Below are 16,241 nucleotides of genomic sequence, written 5' to 3'. Positions count from 1 at the left end.
ACTGCTGGGGCCCAAGTACTGATCCTTGTGGTACCCCACTAGTCACAGCCTGCCGACGCGAGAATGACCTGTTTATTCCTGCTCTTTGTTTTCTTCCTGTTAACAAATCCTTAATCCATGCCAGAATAATTACCTCCTATCCCATGTGCTTTAATTTTGCTAACCAACCTCCTGTGGGGCACTTTATCAAAAGCCTTCTGAAAATCCACGTATACTATGTCCAGACTCCCCTTTATCAATTCTGTTAGTAACATCCTCAAAAAACTCCAACAGGTTTGTCAAACATGATTTCCCATTCATAAATTCATGTTGACTATGCCCAGTCAGATCATTGTTATCCAACTGTCCATTTATCACATCCTTTAGATTAGATTCTAGCATTTTCCCAACGACTAATATAAGGCTAACAGGTCTGTAATTCCCTGTTTTCTCTCTCCCTCCCTTCTTAAATAGTGGGGTGACATTTGCGACCTTCCAATCTGCCAGAACTGCTCCAGAATCTATAGAATTTTGGAAGGTAATCACCAATGCATCCACTATCTCCATAGTTACCTCATTCAACACTCTGATGTAGAATATCAGGTCCTGGGGACTAAGCATCCTTCAGCCCCATTAATTTCGGAAGTACAACCTTCTTACTACTATTAATGTCGTTCAATTCCTCATTTCCCCCTAATCCCTTGGAGCTCTAATTCTGGGAGATTTTTTGTATCTTCCTCAGTGAAGACAGACACAAAGTAATCATTTAGCTTCTCTGCCATTTCTCTATTCCCCATTATAAATTCTGCTGACTGTGCCTGCAATGGACTCACATTTGTCTTAATCAAACCTTTCCTTTTTACATATCTATAGAAGCTTTTACAGTCCAGTTTTATATTTTTTGCTCGCTTACATTCATATTCTAGTCTCCCTTTCTTTATCCTCCTTTGTTGTATTCTAAAATCCACCCAATCCTCAGGTTTACTACTATTTCTGGAACTTTATGGGCCTTTTCTTTTAATCTTATACAATCTTTAACTTCCTTTGTTATCCACGGTTGACTGCCTTTACTTTTGGGGTTTTTGTGCCTTGAAGGAATGTGTAGTTGCAAGAGAGAGAGATGCTGAGAATCTGTGTTTGGGAATATAATCCCTGCTGAGAGATGCTAGGGATATGAAATTAAGAATACAAGCTCTGCAGAGTGTGTTGCTGGAAATCTGGGACAGAAAATACAATTCCTGTGGAATGTCATATTCAAAACACAATATCCGTACAAAGAAATGCTGGGAACCTGGGATGGCGATTACATACATATAGAATGTTAGACCGAGACTATGGCATTAGGGATACAATCCTGGCAAAGATAGATGTTGGGAATCTGGAACGGGAATTATAAATTATAGAGATTTATTTTTGGGAATACAATCCCTGTAGAGATTAAGGGAGGGAAGCTGGTTTAGGCAATGTCCTGCCTGTAGCAAGTGAGGTTGGAAATTGAGGCTCGGAATCGGAGATTTGGAATGTCTTCCTTGTAAACAAGTGAGATTGGGAATCTGGGATTAGTAATACATTTTTGTATCATGTGAGGCTGGGATTGGGAGTTTGCTCTTTGAACTGAACAAATCCAGTTTCTAGGAATGGAACTGTACTTCCTGTTGAGAGCTGGCTGGGACTGAGAATACAAATGTGCTTGCTGTAGGGTTGAGGCTGGGTTTGGTATAGTAGTCTGTAAAAGTGAAATGGGCTTCTTGGAGACTAAAGTCACGAATGTGAATGTAAAGAGTGATGTTGAAATTGGGAATATTGTTCTTATAGCGAGAGTTGGATTAGGAATATACATCCTCCAGATCAAGATTAGGTTCTGCATGTGCTACTTGTGAGGTAGAAATTATAAATAGGCTTCCTGTAGAATTAAAATAGGAAACTGCTTACCATGGTTGAGCGTGGGATCGGGTATGTCGTTCCTAAAGAAAGATAGTCATGGATTGAAAATATTCTTCCTATAATGAATGAGGTTTGATCTGGGAACTTGCTTTTCACAGATTCTGGCCAGATATTATCATATGCTTTCTGTAGGATTTGGGTTTGAGTATTTGCATCCTGAAGAATGTAATGTCTTTCTATACAGTGGGTGGAGATTGAATGAGACTAACAATGTTTTTCCTGTAGAGTTACTCCAAGATTGAAAACATGCTTCGTGTGGATTGAGACTGGAGTAGGGAATGGGCTTTCTGCAGAGGGAAATACAGAAAATAAATGTGCATTCCCTAGAGTGAGATACCTGATGAGGTGGTTCTGATAGTGTGTGAGTGGGAATTAGAATCTGCTTCCAGTAGAGAACCAGCACAAGATTTGGATAAAATGACCTGTAATGAATGAGTGATCATGGGATTAGAACTACCAGGCCTCCACCTATCATTTCTGTCTGCTGCCATGACAATGGTCAAAGACTTGAGGTCATCCAAAACTTTTCTGCCCGTGTGTTAACTTGCACCAAGTCCCATTCCCCTATCACCCATGTGCTGGCTGACCTGACATTGGCTCCCAGTCAAGCAACGTCTTGATTTGAAAATCTTTGTTTTCAACTCCCTCCATGGCCTCGCCCTTCCCTATCTCTGTAATCTCCTCCAGACCCACAACCCTGCAAGATATCTGCACTCATCTAATTCTGGACTCTTGTGCATCCCTGATTTTAATTGCTCCACCATTGGTGGCTGCACCTTTAGTTGCCTAGGCCCTAAGCTCTGGAATACCCTGCCCGTACCTCTCCACCTGGTTTTCCTCCTTTAACATTGGAACCAAGGAACAGGAGTAGGCCATTCATCCTGTCAAGCCTGCTCCGCCATTCAATTAGATCATGGCTGATCATCTACCTCTACACCATTTTCCCCACTATCCCCATTTCTCTTGATGTCATTAGTCTCCAGAAATCTATTGATTTCTGTCTTGAACATACTCAATGATTGAGCTTCCACAGCCCTCTGGGGTAGAGAATTCAAAAGATTCACCACCATCTGAGTCAAGAAATTCCTCCTCATCTCAATCTTAAATGGCCTACCCCTTATTCTGAGATGGTGTCCCCTGGTTATAGACTCACCAGCCAGGGGAAACATCCTATCTACATCTACCCTGTCACACCCTATAATAATTTTGTAAGTTTCAATGAGATCACCTCCCATTCTTCGAAACTCTAGACCAGTTTCCTCAATCTCTCCCCATAAGACAATCCTGCCATCCCGGGGATTAGTCTGGTGAACTTCCATTGCACTTCTTCTATGGCAAGTATATTCTTCCTTCGATAAGGAGACCAAAACTGTTTACAATACTCTAGATATGGTCTTACCCAGGCTCTATACAATTGCAGCAAGACATCTTTACTGCTGTACTCAAATCCCCTTGTGATGAAGTCCAACATACCATTTGCCTTCCTTATTGATTGTTGCATCTGCATGCTAGCTTTTAGAGAGTCATGATTAAGGACACCCAGGTCCCTTTGGACACCAACACTTCCCAACCTCTCACCATTTAAGAAATTTTCTGTCTTTCCTACCAAGGTGGATCACTTCACACTTATTTACATTAAATTCCATCTGCCATGTCCTTACCCATTCACTTAGCCTGTGCAAGTCCACTTGAAGCCTCCTTGCATCTTCCTCACAATTTACATTCACACCTAATTTTGTGTCATCAGCAAAGTTGGAAATATTACAATTGGTCCCCACGTCCAAATCATTTATGTAGATTGTGAACAGCTGTGGCCCAAGCACTGATCCTTGTTGTACCCCACTAGTAACAGCCTGCCATCCTAAGAATGACCCGTTTATTCCTACTCTCTGCTTTCTGTCTGTTGGCCAATTCTCAATCCATTGCAGTATATTACCCTCAATCCCATGCTCTAATTTTATTTACTAACCTGCTGTGTGGGACCTTATCAAAAGCCTTCTGAAAATCCAAATACACCACATCTACTGGTTCTTCTTTATCTATGGTACAAGTAACATCCTCAAAAACTCCAACAAGTTTGTCAAACATGATTTCCCTTTCATAAATCCATGTTGACTCTGCCCAATTTTACCATTATTTTCTAAGTGTCCAATTATCGCATCCTTTATCATAGATTCTAACATTTTCCCTACTACTGATGTCAAATTAACAGGTCTGTAGTTGTCCATTCTCGCTTTCCCTCCCTTCTTAAATAGTGGAGTTACATTTGCTACTTTCCAGTCTGCAGGAATCTTTCCAGAATTTTGAAAGATAACCACCAATGCATCCACCATCTCTATAGCCACCTCCTTCAATACTCTGTGATGTAGCTTATCTGGTCCAGGGGATTTATCAACCTTCAATCCAGTTAACTTCTCAAGTACTACCTCTTTACTAATACTAATTTCTTTCAGTTCCTCAGTTTCACAAGTCCCTTGGTTGCCTAGTATTTCTGGGAGATTTTCTGTATCTTCTATGAAGACAGAAACCTACCTCTCTGAGCAAGCTTTTGGTCATCGGACCTAATATCACCTTTTGTGGCTGGGTATTATACTTGTTTCGTAATGCTCTTGTGAAACGCCTTGGGATGTTTTATTACGTTAAAGATGCTATATAAGTTGTTGTTAATTCACACTATGGCGACATACATTTTGTAGCATCTTATAGCATTTTCTATTTATTTTCTCAGTCTATGTTTCAAACGCTCAGTGTACAATATTTCAAGTAGCACGTAAAAAAATGCATTTTTCGTTAGTCACAATTGCCCATACAGTAAGCAATTTTAAAATAGATTATAGTTGGTTCAATTGATATCATTGTAAAGTCATTTGCACTCCTTACAGTGAAGATCACTGTAAGCAGATCTCTCTATGTTCTTGCAAGAAAAGTTGTAAGTGGGTTGATCTGTAGCTCCTGCAGGGGAGGTTTTTGCAATTTGAAAATCATTGTTTTTCTCATTTTACCCATTTTAAGATATACTTTAATTATATCTAATATACAAAAGGTATAGCTAATCTGTGCAGTATAGGAATTATATAGATTATATTTAGAGGCAAGTATTTACATTCTTTGTGAAGAGGTTCCTATTTAATATAGGATGGATTGCATTTGTTCTGTAGCAGAAGCAGGCTAAATGGCCTTAATGACCTTTTGCTGAACTGTGCATTTGTATTTGCGTCACTACGTAGCAGAGGTTTTCAAACTTGTATGTGGGTAACCTCCTGCAAATATGGACAGGCTCCCAAGGTTCCCTCATCCTAATCTCCAAAAGAGAATGTCCGCTACCCACAGGTAAGCAGTGCTACAATTGCATTGCAAAATGTTTTAAATTATTAGAGCAGAAATAAAGCAATGAGTCAACAAGTACAGAAATCTGATGATCTTAATTTGAAAACCTATACTATATAGTTAACAGATTGGTCCACAGCCTAAAGGTGCTCCAGGGCATCACTGTTGCTCAGATAGGGCTCTACAGCATAGCAGAAAATAAAGTTCAGTTGGCTGCCCTAAAGTGGACATCCCGTGACCAGCTAGTAGTGGTGCTGGAACGGATTCCTAGGGAAATAAGAGGACTGCAAATTAACTAAAAACACAGAAATAGAATTAAAAGTGAAAAATAAAAGCTAGAACAGAGCAGTTAATGCAATGAACAATCTATAGATGTTTAATTGAATTGGCGGGGGTGGGGAGTGGTGGTGAGGGAACAGTTTCTGGTTGGTTGTTAAATGTCTTAACCATATTTTTGAGGTGATGTTTTCCTTTAAAAGTCAGTCTTGTATTTTGAGAAATGTAGAGTAGGCTGACATTAAAAATGGTATTAATTTAAAGATTAGTAACACAAGGAGGAGCTCATAACCTCACAGCAGAAACTTAAAAGTGGTTTCAAATATGACAGAACTGGAGGTGTCAGACAACAGAGACTTTCAAAAACATAAGTGAATTGAGAACAAAGCTGTGATGTTCTCAAGACTGAAGTGAGGTTTAGCCAAGTTTAGTGAGAAATATTAGGCAAAGACTGCGACAGATGCAGCACGCTGTTGAACATAATGGAGTTTTCATTATTCTGCTTTACTTACACTTTCTCTTTCAGCTCCCTCCGCTTACTTATGCATGCATGGTAGCCTCAAGTGAACAATATGTACAATTCAATTCGCAAAACACTACATTAGCCATCCAAGTTGGGTAGAAGCATGATGACTTGGGCAATAGATTATTTCAAAGCTTTGAAGAGTATCAGCCTAATTGCTAGAAAGATCATCACTAATTTATGAGAAACCCTGCAACAAATTCAGCAACTATTCATCTCACTGCCAGTGGGAAAAGAAGTGCTTTCATCAGGCTCTTTGCAGAGGCCAGACTGGGATGAAATACCTGAAAGCAACGGTTATTAAACCATTGCCACATAGGCAAGGTCAACTGATGGAAGGCATCAATATCAGATTACCAATATTTCTGATTCATCAGTCAATTTACAGAAACGAGAGGGCTAGTTAATGTGACAAAAATGGAGTCTTTCCTTCTTGGTACTCTCTTTTCCTTATAGTATTTCCCGAAGTATAAGTTGGGTTTCCTTTAAAAGATATTAACTTTTTAGATGTTATATGTTTTTATAAGATTGTGTATTTGTTCCTAGAGTTAAACTGTCTGCAGAAGGCTGCAATGAGACAAAGTGTTTTTAATATGCTAATATAATTGCAATTTTGCTCACCTTCTTGCTTTATGCTGAAATTAGTCAAAGTAATTGTTCAGCAAATGAGGAAAAGTCTCATGGGTTATCCAGGTATTTCAGACTGTTAAATCTGTTAACAGGAAGGAAATTATTTTGAATCTGCTGACACTTCAGTGGACGTGTTTCCATGGCAGCATTTTAAATTGTACTGTTGGCTGACTATTTATTTTTGTGAATGATACTTTGATTTTCTTTGTCTTTATTTGAACTTCAAAAGTGCCAAGAGGTATATTTCACTCCATTTTGGCAGATCTTTACCCCTTCCTGTTCTACTACAACCTATGTAGAGGTGTGTGGACAGAGACCCTGGGGGTCACTATTCCTCATGTACAAGTTTGTTAAGGGTGCCTTGGTCCAGGTTCAGTATTATTAGAAGACTTGGTCAAATGCCACGTCTTTCGTTATTTTTGTATGAAAGGAGGTGTAAGTTAAAAGTTCAGTATTGGTTTTCTGCTTGTTTAACATTTTTGCTTTGAATAAACCTGTTCTGTGGATTATAGTCTAAATCGCAGAGTCTGATAATGTTTACTCTGAAGACTAGGAGAACATGATTGGGTTTTATGTCAATCCCAGTGAGCAAATTACAGGAATAAGGGCAGTCTTGACCCCTGGACAACACTTCAAAAGCATGTAAAGTCACATTTCAGATTGTAAGGATGAGAGCTTGCTTATGGGAGTGTTCTTTCATGCTAACAGAGATATTTGGTGACGTCCTAAAATTGTATCAGGAACATAAAGCTGTATAACACCTGATTAGTGATATTTTTGGCAAGTGTCAAACATAACTTGTCAACATTAAAGTGCTACGTGGGTAAAAGGGGTGAAAGGTTATTGGGGGTAGGCGGGAATGTGGAGTTGAGGTTACAATCAGATCAGCCATGATCTTGTTGAATGGCGAAACAGGCTCGAGGGGCCAAGTGGCCTAGTGGCTCCTAGTTTGTATGTTCATATGTACATGCCTTTTTGGCAGCAACTTTGCTCTAATATACTCATACATCATTAATATTTTCCACATATTTTCCTGCTAATTTACTGATAACAGCAAATCAAACCATCCAAGAGAAAACATGTTATGCAACAGCTTACAACAACCTACATTGTATAGCATCATTCACAACATCACAAGGGAGCACAAAGTAGGAAATAAGTCAATTGAAGGCACAAAGATGTAAATTTTGAGGAGGCTTTTAATGTTGGGGAGAGAGACGGCAATATTTTGCAAAACAATTTCAGAGTACAAGGACTTGATGGCTAGAAACTTTGCCTTCTATGTTGGAATAAAAGAAGAGGGAATATATGCAGTGGAACAGAGTTGGAAAGTATGTGCTAAGATATGGGTTGTGGAAAGTATTGCAGACATAACATTGTGTCAGGCCATGAAGAGACTTAAGCCAGGATTATATCTTAGCAATGAGGTCTCCACCAACGACCATAGCTCCAGCAAGAGTCACACATCGTCTCCTCCGGGGAAGGTCTGCCAATTAGATACTTAACACTTCAGACTTTCCCCGGGACAAAAATGCCCACGACGGAGGTCCCGCCTACTGAGCTGCTGGCCAATCAAAGGCCAGCAGCTCTTTAACTGAGCAGTGCCACTGCAGAGGTGGTGGCTGCTGCAGGTATTGGACTCACCGGAGGAACTGGACCCAGGCCACAGGTGAGTCAGGGTGGGAGATTTTCGCGGGTCGGGGGTTGCAAAGCAGGGATGTGTACGGGTGTCGTCAGCAAGGGCGGGGGCGGGGGGGCGGTGGTGGCGGCTCTCAGCCGGCCACCACCACCCACCCCCCGCCCCGCCCTTCCCGATGCCCGGTCCCTCGATTAGGCAGTGCCTTTTAATGAGGGAACACCCTCCCCCTCCACCCACCCCGGAGCCAGCAAGCAACAAGCTTGGGTTGACGATGTGCTCCCCATGCGGCAACAGGCCCACCTGCCACTGGGCTAATACCGGCGGCGGCGGGATGAGGCCCTTAATTGGGCATTAATTACCCTCTTAAGGGTCTCAATTGGCAGGGCAGGAAGGCTGTCCATGGGCCTTCCCACCCCGGACTTAATTTGCATGGAGGCGGGAAGGTGGCAGGGCTCCACCCCCCCAACTCCCATCACATCCCACCCGATTAAATGCTCTCCCTGCCTCCAAACCCGGCACAGGGGAGAGCCTAAATTTCACCCCTTGGTTTTGGAAATGCACAAATGGGGTTCTCAAGGATTTATCTTTGGTCCCTTCCTATTTTCAGCTACATACTGCAGCTTAGCAAAAAGACAATGTCAGGTTCCAAGTATATGCTGATGACACCTAGTTCTATCTCACCATCACCTTGCTCAACCCTTCTGTGTTCTCAGACTGCTTGTCCAACGTCCAAACCTGGATAAATTACAATTTCCATCCATTAACCATTGAGAAAACTGAAGCCATTGGGCTGAATGCTGTAAGCCCGCCGCCAAAATTGGCAGCAGGCAAAAAAAATGGCGGCCCACCTGTGCGGGCCACACGCCAAAGAACCGCCGCGTTTCCAAGTGTGGTGGCTCATTTAAATAGCTGGGGCAAGCCATGTCCCCCCCCGATCACATGGAGGGGGTGGCCTGTCCATCCCTGGAAATAGCATTAGTTGCCTGTGTGCAGGCGCTGAAGCCATTTTTAAAGGGCTGTCAGCCCTACTGGGACATTTAAATAGTTAAAGTGAAATTGAATTAAAGTAAATAAATACATTTCTTTTTGCCCCTCTCCCACCCGCCAAATATCAATTAAATTAATTATTTGCCCTCCCCCCCCCCACCAAAACACTTACCTTCACAATCTGACCTTCCCCCTCCAGACTGCAAAAATTTTTAACTATAACCCTTCCCACCATCCCCTACACCCATGACGTTCATTTGACCTCAACCCCAACCCCCTCCCCCGCACTGAGAAATTTACCTCCCCCCCCCCTTTCCACCAGTGTCGTGCCTCGTTTCCCCGGACGGGGATCCGAATGCACAGCATTGCCGGCAGCCAGGGTGAAGATTGAGGCGGGACTTCAGGAAATGATGGGCGACTCAGAAATTCTGATAATTTAATCTATTTAAATATTTAAATTGCGGTCCCATTGCCGATTAGCGGAGTGGCCACCATGAGGCCTCGCCGCTGCCAGAAATATCAGGCCGTGTCCTGCCAGCATCGAGGTTTGTGGCAGGCCTCATCCAGGTCCATCTTCATGTCCTCCACCACGGATCCCGACATTGAGGCCTCTGTAGAATCCAGTCCCTTGTCTTTGGTCCTCACCACAAACTCTGCTCCCTTGCCACCAATTCCATCCCCCTCCATGGCTACTGCCTCAGGTTGATCCAGACTGTTTGCAATCTTTGCATCCTTTTTGATCCTAAACTGAGCTGAGCTGGTCAAGGCTAAAATGAAGTCTGGAGCTGAGTGGCCCTGGCAGAACTCAAACTGAGCATCCGCGAGCAGTTGTTGCAGAGTAAGTGCTGCTCGACAGCCCTGTCGACAACAACTTCCATCACTTTGCTGATGATTGAGAGTATATTGATGGGGTGGTAATTGACTGACTGGATTTGTCCTGCTTTTTGTGGACAGGACAGATCTGGGCAATTTTCCATATTGTCGGGTAGATTCCAGTGTTGTAGCTGCACTGGAATAACTTGGATAAGGGCACAGCTAGTTCTGGAGCACAAGTCTTCAGTACTACAGCCAGGATGTTGTCAAGATCCATAGCCTTTGCTGTATCCAGTGCCTTCAGCCGTTTCTCTATCACGTGGAGCGAATTGAATTGTCTCAAGACTGGCATCTGTGATGCTGGAACCTCAGGAGGAGGCCAAGATGAATCGTCATGGCTGAATGAGACAGAACTACAGAGCTTTGATCTGACTGTTGGTTTGCTTAGCACATTGTTCCTTCACCAGGTTGGCACCTCATTTTTAGATTCTGCCTGGTGCTCGTCCTTGCATGTTCTCCTACACTCCTCATTGAACCAGTGTTGGTCCTCTGGCTTGATGGTAATGGGAGAGTGAGAGATATGCTGGGTCATGAGGTTACAGATTGTGGTTGAATACAATTTTTCTGCTGCTGAGGGCCCACAGCGCCTCATGGATGCCCAGTTTTGAGCTGCTGGACCTGTTCTGAGTCTATCCCATTTAGCACAGTGGTAGTGCCACACAACACGAAGGAGAGTTCCTCAATGTGAAGAGGGAACTTAGTCTCCACAAGGATTGTACAGTGGTCACTCCTACCAATACTGTAATGGACAAACACCTCTGCAACAGGTAGATTGGTGAGGACGTCAAGTAGAGTTTTCCCTCTTGTTGGATCCCTCACCACCTGCCTCAGACCCGGTCTAGCAGGTACGTCCTTCAGGACACCCCCGGCTCAGTCAATAGTGGTGCTACCTATCCACTGTTGGTGATGGACATTGAAGTCCCCCACCCAGAGTTTATTCTGTGCCTATGCTACCCTCAGTGCTTCTTCCAAGTGGTGTTCAACATGAAGGAGTACTGATTCATCAGTTGAGAGGGCGTGGTACATGATAATCAGCAGGAGGTTTCCTTGCCCATGTTTGACCTGATGCCATGAGACTTCATGGAGTCTGAAGTCAATGTTGAGGACTCCCAGGGATATTGCCTCCCGACTATATAGTATAGGGTAGGTCTGTCCTACCAGTGGGACAGGTCATATCCAGAAATGGTGATGGGGGAGTCTGGGACATTGGCTGCAAGGTATAACTCAGGGAGTATGACCATACCAGGCTGTTGCTTGACTAGTCTGTGATGGGTGGTCTATCTGGTTTTATTCTTATTCAACTTTTCTGTAGTGCTTTTATACAACTGAGTGGCTTGTTAGGCTATTTCAGAGGGCAGTTAAGAGTCAACCACAGTGCTGTGAATCTGGAGTCACAAGTAGGCCAGACTGGGTAAGGATGGCAGATTTCCTTCCCCGAGGAACATTAGTGAATCAGATGGGTTGTTTTCAACAATGCAATAGTTTCATAATCATCATTACTGAGACTCACATTTTTGTTCCAGATTTATTAATTAATTGAATTTAAATTCCTTCCCCCTCCAGCTGCTGTGATGGAATTTGAACGAATGTCTCCACAGCATTAGTCTGGGCCCCTGGATATTAGTCCAGTAACATTACCACTATGCGACACCTCTCCGATCTCTCTCTTTGACTCGGTGGCAATTTTTGTCTGACTAGGCTGCTGTGAAGCACCATGTGCATTTTCCTACATTAAAGGTGCTACATAAATGCAAGTTATTGAGGTTAGATGTGATTTATTGCACACTCGTGGTAAATATTGGACAGTGGCATGCAAAAACACATCAACATGTAGGCCATTCTGAGGGAGTGGAAGCTTAATAATTTATTAAAAGAATTCACTAACAGTAAAAAGAAATGAAATGATAGGCTTGAAGACTAACTTACTTACATCTGCTTGTCAAAATACCTGGGCTAAAATTAGCAATCCTTAAAAAAATCCAGAGTGCAGAAAACACAGCAATAACCATAAAAGGATAGCATATTGGAAGGTGTCCCATAACAATGGCAGGAAAACGATAGGCAAGGATGGAGATGTCCCTCTGAATCAGTATTGTTGAACATGTCCATACAATTTATCTTTGTGAGCAAGAAGGACACATCAGTCAAATCCCCTTAAGACTGTTTAAGTGACATCTTCACTTAAGCCCTGTTCACAGTACAAAAATATCCATCACATGCACTGTAGACTAACATGATTTGGATGCCAATATCACATTCCATAGGATATTAAAACACATATTTAATGTCTGTTGCCTATTTTTATCTGCATTCCAGGCTTTGAACATTTAATTTTAAGCAGCAATCTGGTTAAAGACTCTTGAAATCTTGCAGTAAAATTGTTAACTCATAATACATTTATAATCTCCCCAGACAATTCTTCCAGATGGTAATACTGTCCCTTAGAGGCAGAAGAAAAAGGATTCGGAGCTACTGGCACTGGGTTCCTACCATCCAGCAATCATAGTGATTAGGAAAACATATAATCACAAATGTGTCCAGATTTCCAGAAAGTCAGTTTTTTTTGCAGAAAGCAGGAGGGGGAAAAACATCAGTCACAGAAATCGAGGGTTATCGCCTCCAATCCAAACCTCCCAATCCATCCCGAGACAGCAACAGACACAACAAGCCTGTGACCTCGGGTCACTGACAATGTTAAGTATGATGTGTGCACCAGCAGCATGATGACATAATATCCCCACATTGCCCTGTCACTTCTGCTGCACAGCTCAAGGATATTGCCAAGTTGCTTGGGGTCTTACCAGACTGGCAGAATTCTGTGGGTTACCTTGAGTGGCATTGTGAAACATCACCTTATTCAGGATAGTTTCATAAGTTCCACAAATAAGAATATTGACAAAATGATTAAAACCTAGAAATTACAATTTGCAACAGTAACATAAAATTCCTTTATCAGCAGAGGTATTAAACTATTTATTTTACATAGGTTAATGCTTCCATTAAAATAGCACACAAAGGAATTTCAAACAAATGTATGAAGTATCAATAATAATAGTGCTTGAGTTTTTTGTCTGTCCAGACTGTTTTGATTGGTCAGTTTAAGGAGCACATCTGTTGGTGGGTTCATTCGGTGAGCAGTTCCTGGTACATACGGAGACACTGGGTGTGTGCGGAGGACTGTGTGTGTGACATACATGTGGCTTGTCAATGCTTGGTGATGGCAGCAGGGTGGGGGGGGGGGGGGGGGGGGTTGGTAGAGAACAAAAGCAATGGAAATTAAGTGGAGCCCAACAACAGTTACCTTAGCGGGAGAGATTGTTTCCGTAAGGAATGGGATGGAGTTGATGGGAGGGATGGGATAGGGATGGCATGAGATGATAGAATCGGGTATGTGTGGCAAAATGGTAGGGACAATTATTTGATGCAACTTAATATTCAAAAACTATTCTTTGTGCTAAAAATGAAGATTCACTAGATTTGAGAGAAAATGTTTTAGAAAAGCTGTCAGGTGAATTTAAAGAATTCTATAGATGAAGATGATGATATCTATACCCTCCTTAGTTTCTACACTGTCTAACTCCAATGGGAATGCCACTGCAGAAACTTAGACTCAAGGAAGAAGTGGTTATAATGTTGCTACGAAACTTGAGCCCTAAACAAGGACTTTGTCATGGAACAAGATTGTTTTCTTCGATGATAGATGTTGAAATTATAACAGGCAGATTTCAAGGAAATAGAATGTTTATTCCTCGAATAATAGAGCCCACCAGATGTAAACCTGCCTTACAATTCAAGAGACAACAGTTCCCAATTAGACGTTCATGTTCTATAACTATAAACAAGCCACAAGGCCAGACTATCAACAAAATTTGTATTTATATTCCTAGGCCCGCTCTTACATATGAACAGTTTTATATAGCTTTTTCCAGAGTGAGAAGTTTTGATTCTGTTAAAGTCTTTGGTGAAAGAATAACCAGAATCCTGTATTTAAAGAACTGTTGCAATAAAGATACTAATTTGACCGCAAATGTTTTGCGGGTCTCTGCTAGTTGGGGGTTGGACGGTGGTGGGGGGAGTTTTGATGGTGAAAAAAAGCAAACTTACAGCTCAGAAATGGGAAAGAAGCGGAGATTGAGGTCAAGTAGCCCATCAAGACTGTTACAACATGACTATTGGAGTACCATGAGACAGATTTTCCTGTTATCAGTTGTGAAGTGCATACTGCAATATCTTCTTGATAAACAGCAATATTGCAGCCCAACACCTAACCTGAGGCATTATCAAGGTCAGTTAATTTGCATTATTGGGTTTGTCAGCAGTACCTCAAAAATGTCTTGCTAACAAAAAAAAGTCACTTCCGTAACAACATGCTGATGGGATACAAAACTACGCCTTTCTTAGAAACAAGGAAGCTCCCAATAAGCAAACACACTGCAATATCATCGCTGCTGGCCTGTCAGCAGCACCTATCCACAAAGCACTGTAACCAAATCTGTGTTCCATATTCCAGATGAAGTAAAAGGGAGCACATCTGAACGACAACGGTAAGCTAATATTACGTTTTATACAACAAAAGTAGAAGAGTGATTAGTGTAAAACAGCTTGTATGGGTCTGCAAAACCCAAGGAATCTTAGTCATACTCCATTATACAGGGTCCTGGACTGCATTACAGATTCTCACAAAAGCGAATGCCCATTTAGAACAAAAATTACATTGTTTTGTTCCAATTTTCTCCCCTCCTTTCCTGAAGGTATCAACACTGATTGGAATACAGACCTAGAGTTGCAAGAAATCTTCCAGTACCTTGTCCAAGAAGCCATATGCAATTAGTGGTAACATTGCAACCGTTTAATCCTGCTCTCTCACACACACACACACATTTTCCAGCAGGGGTCACTAAATAGCAGTGACTCGGAATCAGGCCAATCTCCCACATCACTCTCCCCCCTCACCACCAGTCCAGAAGTGTTGGTGTAAACTGAATGGGGATTAAGCCATGGACTTCTGGTTACAGCTTAGTATCACACCATGTGGTGGAATTGCAGATTAAACCACTGCAGCATACAAAAGTACAAACTCCAAAAGCTATTATTGTACACCCTATTTGAGATACCCTAGGTTGAATTTTATAGGGTCTCTGATGCCGGGAACGGTTGCGGGAGCAAGAAGATTGCAATGGATGAGGCCCGCCACTGACCTCGACCAGCCCCATCCTGATCTCAACGGAGGCAGAGAGGCATAGCACCCCCCGCCCACCTGCCGATTGGCGACAGGACCATGATTTTCATATTTAAATAAATTTACTGATCTGAATTAATGAAGGTCCCGTCGCCTCCTTATTTGCCGCACCAAACTTCATTTGGGCAGCACCTTCGAATCCCCATCCGGGGAAATGAGGCGTGACTCCTGTGGGGAGGTGGGAGGAGGTACTTTTCTCAGTGTGGAAGGGGGGGAGGCGAGGTCGAACTCTTTGGGTTGGTGGTGATGAGAAGGGGTAAAGGACAAATGTTCTGAACTTTTGTGGAGGGGGGGGCGGGGAAGGTCAGGAATGTTATGTAATGGCTCTTTAAAAATTTCACTTGTCATTTAGGGCTCTGAGCCCTTTAAAATTGGCACTAGCATGTGCCCACTATGTGCAGGCCACCATGTTTTTCACCCACCATCTATTTTGGCGGCAGGCTTTCAAAATGCAGCCCCCTTTGTCCACAGCTTGCAGGCTGACCAGTCATGTATATGGAAAAATTGAACTGGGATTGTCACATAGAGTAACCTCTATAACTTACATTTTTATTGTACTCATTGTGCAGCAAATATGTCTGAGCACTTTAGTGGGTACAGGATAACTAGTGGATACCAAGCCAGGGTACAGAAGGAAAAAAGAGGTGGTTTAGGAGAGGTCAAAAAAGTCAAATAGAAAAATTTTCATCAACAATTTACACATGTACAAAAACATCACAAGTGCTTCACAGAAGAGAAAATAAGTTGCTACTGAGCCTTTACAGGCGAGTTCCAGCAGTTGATTGAAAGATTGGCTGAAAAACTGTGTTTTGAGAAGGATTTTA

The sequence above is a fragment of the Heterodontus francisci genome, chromosome 12 (assembly GCF_036365525.1).
Source record: "Heterodontus francisci isolate sHetFra1 chromosome 12, sHetFra1.hap1, whole genome shotgun sequence".
Lineage (NCBI taxonomy): Eukaryota > Metazoa > Chordata > Chondrichthyes > Heterodontiformes > Heterodontidae > Heterodontus > Heterodontus francisci.
Note: the sequence above shows the minus strand (reverse complement) of the source record.